Source organism: Orycteropus afer, unplaced genomic scaffold, assembly GCF_000298275.1.
Source record: "Orycteropus afer afer isolate SDZICR_OR568_19922 unplaced genomic scaffold, OryAfe1.0 scaffold00015, whole genome shotgun sequence".
NCBI lineage: Eukaryota > Metazoa > Chordata > Mammalia > Tubulidentata > Orycteropodidae > Orycteropus > Orycteropus afer.
The window spans coordinates 1199433-1205726 of NW_006921602.1; positions in this window are offsets into that span (position 1 = coordinate 1199433).

Below are 6294 nucleotides of genomic sequence, written 5' to 3' on the forward strand. Positions count from 1 at the left end.
ACTGCTCTGTGGGAGGAAGAAGTAGCAGCCTTGGGAAACCCTATGGGTGGTTCTGTTCTGTCCTACAGGGTAACTGTGACATCGGTGGGTTTGTTTTTTTTTAAGTGTTCAGTTTGACTTGTAAATATTTTATTTCTCTGTGTAACCACTACCAAGAATAAGATACATAATATTTTCTTCAACCCCAGAATGTTCCCTCTCATTCCAGTCAAATCTTTCTTCCCTCCCTTCACCTATACTTTTTGATTTTTGCCATTTTGTAGATTTGTATTATCTGTTCTTGGAGTAATCATACTGATGTGCTCTTTTGTATCTGGCTTCTTTTGCTTAAAATCATGTTCCAATTAAGTAGGTTTTTTAAAAAAATTTATGAATAATATTTCATTATATGAATATGAATTATAAACATACTAAAGCTTATCCTTTGTTTTTAAAATTTCATTTTGTAATAATTTCTTACGCCTTAATAGAGTTTTGGCAACTCCATCATATGGTGGTTTCATATGATCACCCGTGATAAAAGACTGACCTTTTCTTACTTTTTGGTGAGGAAGTCAGTCAATGAAATTAACTAATAATAAAATTTTAGGTAGTGGTTTAAGTTCTCTGGTTAGAAGTTAATTTGTATAAAGGGAACAGAGTGATGGGAATAGTTATTTTATATAGGGTGGTGAGGAAAAGGCCTCTCTGAAGAGTTGGCATTTGGCATTTGAGCAGAGACCTCCAGGCTGAGGAAAAAGGAAGTGTAAAAGGCCTGGAGCAGGAAAATGCTTAAATATAGAAAAAGACCAGTGAGCCTGCAGTGGAGTGAGGGAAATAAGAGGTTGGAGGGGATTAGATCATGTAGCGTCTTCTAGGCCACAGTAAAGAAGTTTCAGTTTTATTTCATTACGATATGGAAAGCCATTGCGGGAGTTTTTAACAGGTAAAAAGGATGACTGTGTGCTGTGTCAGAAATGCTCTGTAAGGGAACAGTGATAGAAACAAAGATACCATACTTTTTCATTAATTTAGGTGAGAGAATGGTAGTGGGCTTGAATTAGGTGGTAGAGATTGGGATGGTAAAAATACGGTTAGATGTATTTTGAAGGTAGACATACCAATAGATTGACTGTAGGAGGAATTTCCTTACAGGATTTAGAAAGAGCAGAGTGGAAAAATTTTATGTTAGTGCTGTAGTCAGGGTAGGCTAACTGCTAAACAGTCCCTAAATATCAGAGGGTGTACGCAGTAAAAATTTATGTGTCATTTATATCTGTCCGATGCAATATCTGTCCAATGTAGCTGGGGGTGGGGTGGGGTGATGGTGGGCTCTCAGCTCCTTGTGGACCCAGGCTCCTTCCAGCCAGTGGCTCTCTTATCTTTAGGGCCTCAGCACCTTTCACTGGATCCTCTTGATCCCCTGGCTGACCAGGAAAGACAGACATTCTTAAGGGCTTTTGTTAAAGCTTGGGGCAGATGAACATTACTTCTGTCTGCTTACACCAGTGGCCTAGAGCTTTTTCACATGGTGTCATGTAAGTACTTCAAAGGAAGGCTGAGGAGTATAGTCTAACTCTGTGCTCATAAAGAGGAGGAAATTTGTATGTAGACCATTTAATCTGCCTCTGCCATAATAGAATATTATTTGGGGCTTTTGAAAATAAATTGCTACAAAACACAAGGTTTGCAGTTTAAAAATCCAAGTGTTTACAAAGTGAAGTATGTTTCATATATGTTTATATATGTGATTGTACATTTTTATGGTAATGGCTTTGTAGAATAATTGTAAATACTAAAGGGTGAAGAAACATGAATATTAGCTCTGGAGCACCACTTTTCCCATAAGTTATTTATCTAGAAGAAGTTCAGAATGTGTGATAATTTTCTCCCTATAAAATTTACAGATGTAGGGAAATCAGTAGTGTTTTCTAAAATGAGCTATGCCTTGGTAGTATAGTGGTCTCCTTTTTATATGTACTGGTGAGGACTTTGCTTTAAGCTGTTTTTTCAGTAGTGATGTTAGATTTTTTATTTTTTTAGACATGAGTTTGCTTGATTACAACCTTCCATTCCTCTTACTGAGTGATAATGTATAATCAGGTTTACTAACATCCATCAGTGGATCCCAATGATAAAGCAAGTAAGAGAAAGGATCCCTCCATCCCCCTTGGAAAGTAACCCCAAGAACTTGATAAATAAGCAAAGCAATATTAGCATATATTTTTTGAAAATTGAATTTTATTAGCATTATTTCAGACAGAACATCTTCAGTTACTTATTTTTATCTTTTAATTGAACTTCTAATTTAAAGGAAACTATATTTTCTGTTTTCTTTCTTCACCACAGTTTTCCTCTATAATCAGTCCCTTCTAACTCAGTCCAGTGAATAACATCAGAAGCTGGTCTATTCTGAACCACACCCTACTGACCACAGCAACTGTCTTACCACATTGTTTCCCCTGTCAGCATATACTTTTGAAAGTAGCTACATTGGGATAGGGAATAAAAAGAATACTAAATAAATAATACTTAATTCTTCACATGCATTATTTTGTTTTATTCTTGTAATCAGCCAGTGCTAAAAGCGAATGGGGTGGCATCCTCCTCTGACTTCCTCTAAGTACACACAAGATCACCATCAGGAGCCCAAGGCTGATTACTGTGAGGCAGAAGTCAGACATGCTATCACACTTCAAACTTTTTACCAATTCTGACTCCAACTTCTCTGTGGGCCAGCAAGCTTGCTACTCTGTCTTAGGCCTCTCTTACTCCCACTGCTGCCATCTCCCTGCCAGGAAAGTTTAGTGCAGGGATTTTGGTTCCACAGATGTGCTCCACTCCACCTCTTGCTCTTCTCCCTTGATGACAGTGAGGTGTCTCCTCTTCTGCTTCAATGAAGGCTCATTTTAAGCCTAGCAGAATGATGAAAGTAACCTATCCCCACATTAGAGTTACATACACCTTGTTTCCATGGTTTCATCCCAACATGGGTGCCATGTACCTTATTTACTTTATGAGGGTGGGCCATAAGCATCTTATATTTGCATAGTTCTATCCAGTCATCTGGGAGCTCTGGTAGCATAGTGGCTAAGGCACTTGACTGCTAACCAGAAGGCTGGCGGTTCAAATCCCCTAGCCACTCCTCGGAAGGAAAGTTGGACAATCTACTTCCATAGTGATACTGCCTCGGAAACCAAAGGAGGGGTTGCTGTGAGTCGGGTCCAACTCAACAGCACACAACAGCAACAACAACAACAACAATAACAACAGCAACATCGTCATCTGGTGGGTACCATAAAGACCATGGCTAGAAGAGCCATGCCAAGTCATTCACTGTACCACAGTTATCCCATCATTTATTGAGTAAATTTCTTTTCTCCCTGCTGATTTAAAATGCTGTTTTAATCATAAAGTAAGTTTGCATCAACTTTTGGGTCCTTTTAAAGTCTTAATTTTCTGATTTGAAAAGTCATGGTTTGTTCCCTGTCACAGAGAATTGCTGCTCAACTCAAGTGAAGAAATATGTATCAAACATAATTTTGATGAAAGTATAAAAGCAAATTTTAAAGATGTCCCCAAAACATAATATTTTTCTTCATTTTTAAATATATGTGTACCTTTATATACGATTTTATATTCCACTTTTAAAAAAAATTTGACATTATCTTGTGCATTTTTTTTCATGTTTCTGTATTGTTGGCATATAAGTATCCCTCACTATACAAAACTGTTTAATTTTTCAGTTTTGACAGTGAATTTGGATATCAGGAGGTATTGTCTTATTTGAAATCTATTTACCCTTTCCCAAGTTTAGATAGAAAATAGCACACTTACTGGTTTCTGTGTTTATACAGTGAGATTTTTGGATGTGAGGAATTTGTTTAACAAGGAATACTGATGTCTCCAAAGGGTATTCCCCCGAAATGCTACCTATTATAGTGGGTTCTTTAATAGAGAATAGAAACCTAGCTCAATACTGGCTAAAGGAATAAAAGGGAATTGGTTGGCCTCTTTAATAGGGAAGCTTGGTGATTAAGCTTACTTGAGGCTTAGCTGGATTCAGTGGTCCAAACAATGTTGATGAGATTGTGTACATTAGTTTTGCTTTGTGTAATTGCATAGAGGCTTCTTCTATGCATTCAGAAAAGATGGCTGCCAGCAGCCTTAGACTTACATCTTTCTAGGTTATGTACCCTAGTTGGAAAAAAAAAACCTCTTCTTTCCTAAAGTTACAGTATAGAATCTCATTGAACAGCTTCTGTGGCTGGAGGGATTAGAATGAACTGATTGGCTGGGCCTTGGTCACAGCCAGTATACCCACCACCCCCCAAAAAAGTGAAAACCAATCAAACCAAACCAAGAAAAACTGGAAGATGAGGTTAGTTCAGGCAAACTATCAAATGACAAAGGGGAAGAAGTGATTTTCAGAGGAAAACAGTAGTACTTCACCGAAAGAATGTACAGATTACATACTGGGTAGGCTAAAACAATAGGTGTCTATGTACCTGTGCTACAGTGTGTCAGATGGTAACTCATTTCTCTTATTACCTTTTCTTTAATTGAAATAATACAAAACTTTTTTTTTTTTTTTTTTTTTTTAATTTCAGTACCCAATTTGGCTTTTACTTGGCATTGATTTATTTTAGGTAAAACTTGGTCTCTTATGTCCTATCTAGTGATGAAGGTCAGCTGACATGTTCTCTTGCAATAGTTTTCCTTGAAATCTGTTTCTTTACCTAATCTCTCTCTCATTCTTTAAGAAAAAGAAATAGTGTTTTTCTTTTTGTTTGTGTTATCTGAGTTGAACTTACCCAACTTTGACCTGCATCTCATTTAGTCTTGCTTACTCAAGGACCTAGGCTCATTAATTAGACCACAGTTTTCATTTTCTACATCTGTACTTGACCCTATTTATGAGTATGCAGTTGTGCTCCCAGTCCCTAAGTAATAAACATTTTGCTCACACTGCTTTTCCTTCATCTGACCAGCACTTTCTAGTTACTTGCTTGCCACTCTGTTACTTCCTTAACTTCTTATAGTCTTTTTTTTTATTCCCACTTCTCTACAAGATTACCACCAGTGATATCCAGAGAAACTTTTTTTTCCCTAGGTCTTAACCTAGAATGAGAGTGTGCAATGGCTAGAGAGAAGATAAGAGATACCTATCTTAACTTTATTTTTCTATTTTGTTTGATATTATTTTGATATCTTTTGATAAGTATTTATACATTGGATATCTTCTCCCATTTTTTTCTTTTTACTTTCAGATTCTATATCTTCATGTTCTAGATGTGTGTCTGTTGAAAAATGCATATAGTCGGATTGAAAATTCTTCTCTGACAATCTGTCCTTTAACCGGAACATTTACTTACCTTTAATGCAATTACTGAGACATTCAGGTTTTTTTTTTAATTATTAATTGATTTATTTTTTATTGTGCTTTGGGAGCAAATTTACATAGCAACCTTGTTTTACATTCAACGGTTCATGCACATCTGGTTTCTCGGCCCTGATTACTGTTGCCAACTCCAAGAAAGTCTCCTCCCCTCTCTTCCTCGTGACTACCCCCTTCCTGTGCCCCTCTTGTCTGTGCATTCCTGTCTGTTCAGCCCTCCCTGTATGTGAGTGCTACCCCTCTGGTGCTGAGACATTAGTTTTAAAACTTACTGTTTTCTATTTGTTTCACTTGTTCTGATTTTCTTTTTACTCCTTTCCTACTTTTTTTTTTTTTTAATTTATTGATTTTATCATTCAGTTTTTTGCCCCCATACTACCATTTGGCACGTTATACTTGGCAAATTTTTTTAATTTTTTTTATTTTTTTAAAAGAACACTTTATTGAAACATAATTTACGTACAGTGAAATACACAAAACTAAAGTGACATGGATGGGTTGATGTATTTTTTTTTTCAGTGTTCCCTCTCCTCCCCTCTCAACCCTGATAACCAACAAAGAAAATTTCTTTCTATATATAAACATTTCCTTGACTTTTTACAATAATAAACTAATACTGTTTTTGTCCTGTGATTGACTTGTTTCACTCAGCATAATGTCCTCCAAGTTCATCCATGTTATATGGTGTTTTGCAGATTCTACATTATTCTTCAGTGTTGCACATTTTTCCATTGTGTGTCTATATCATAGTTTGGTTATCCATTCTTATGTTGATAGGCACATGGGTTGTTTCCATCTTTTGGCTATTTGTGATAGTTGAAGATGTGTCAACTTGGCTGGACTCCAGTTGTGAGTGGTGGTTCCCATGATGGATCACATGACTGAGTTCTGAGCGGCCGGTCTGCCCAAGGGGAGTT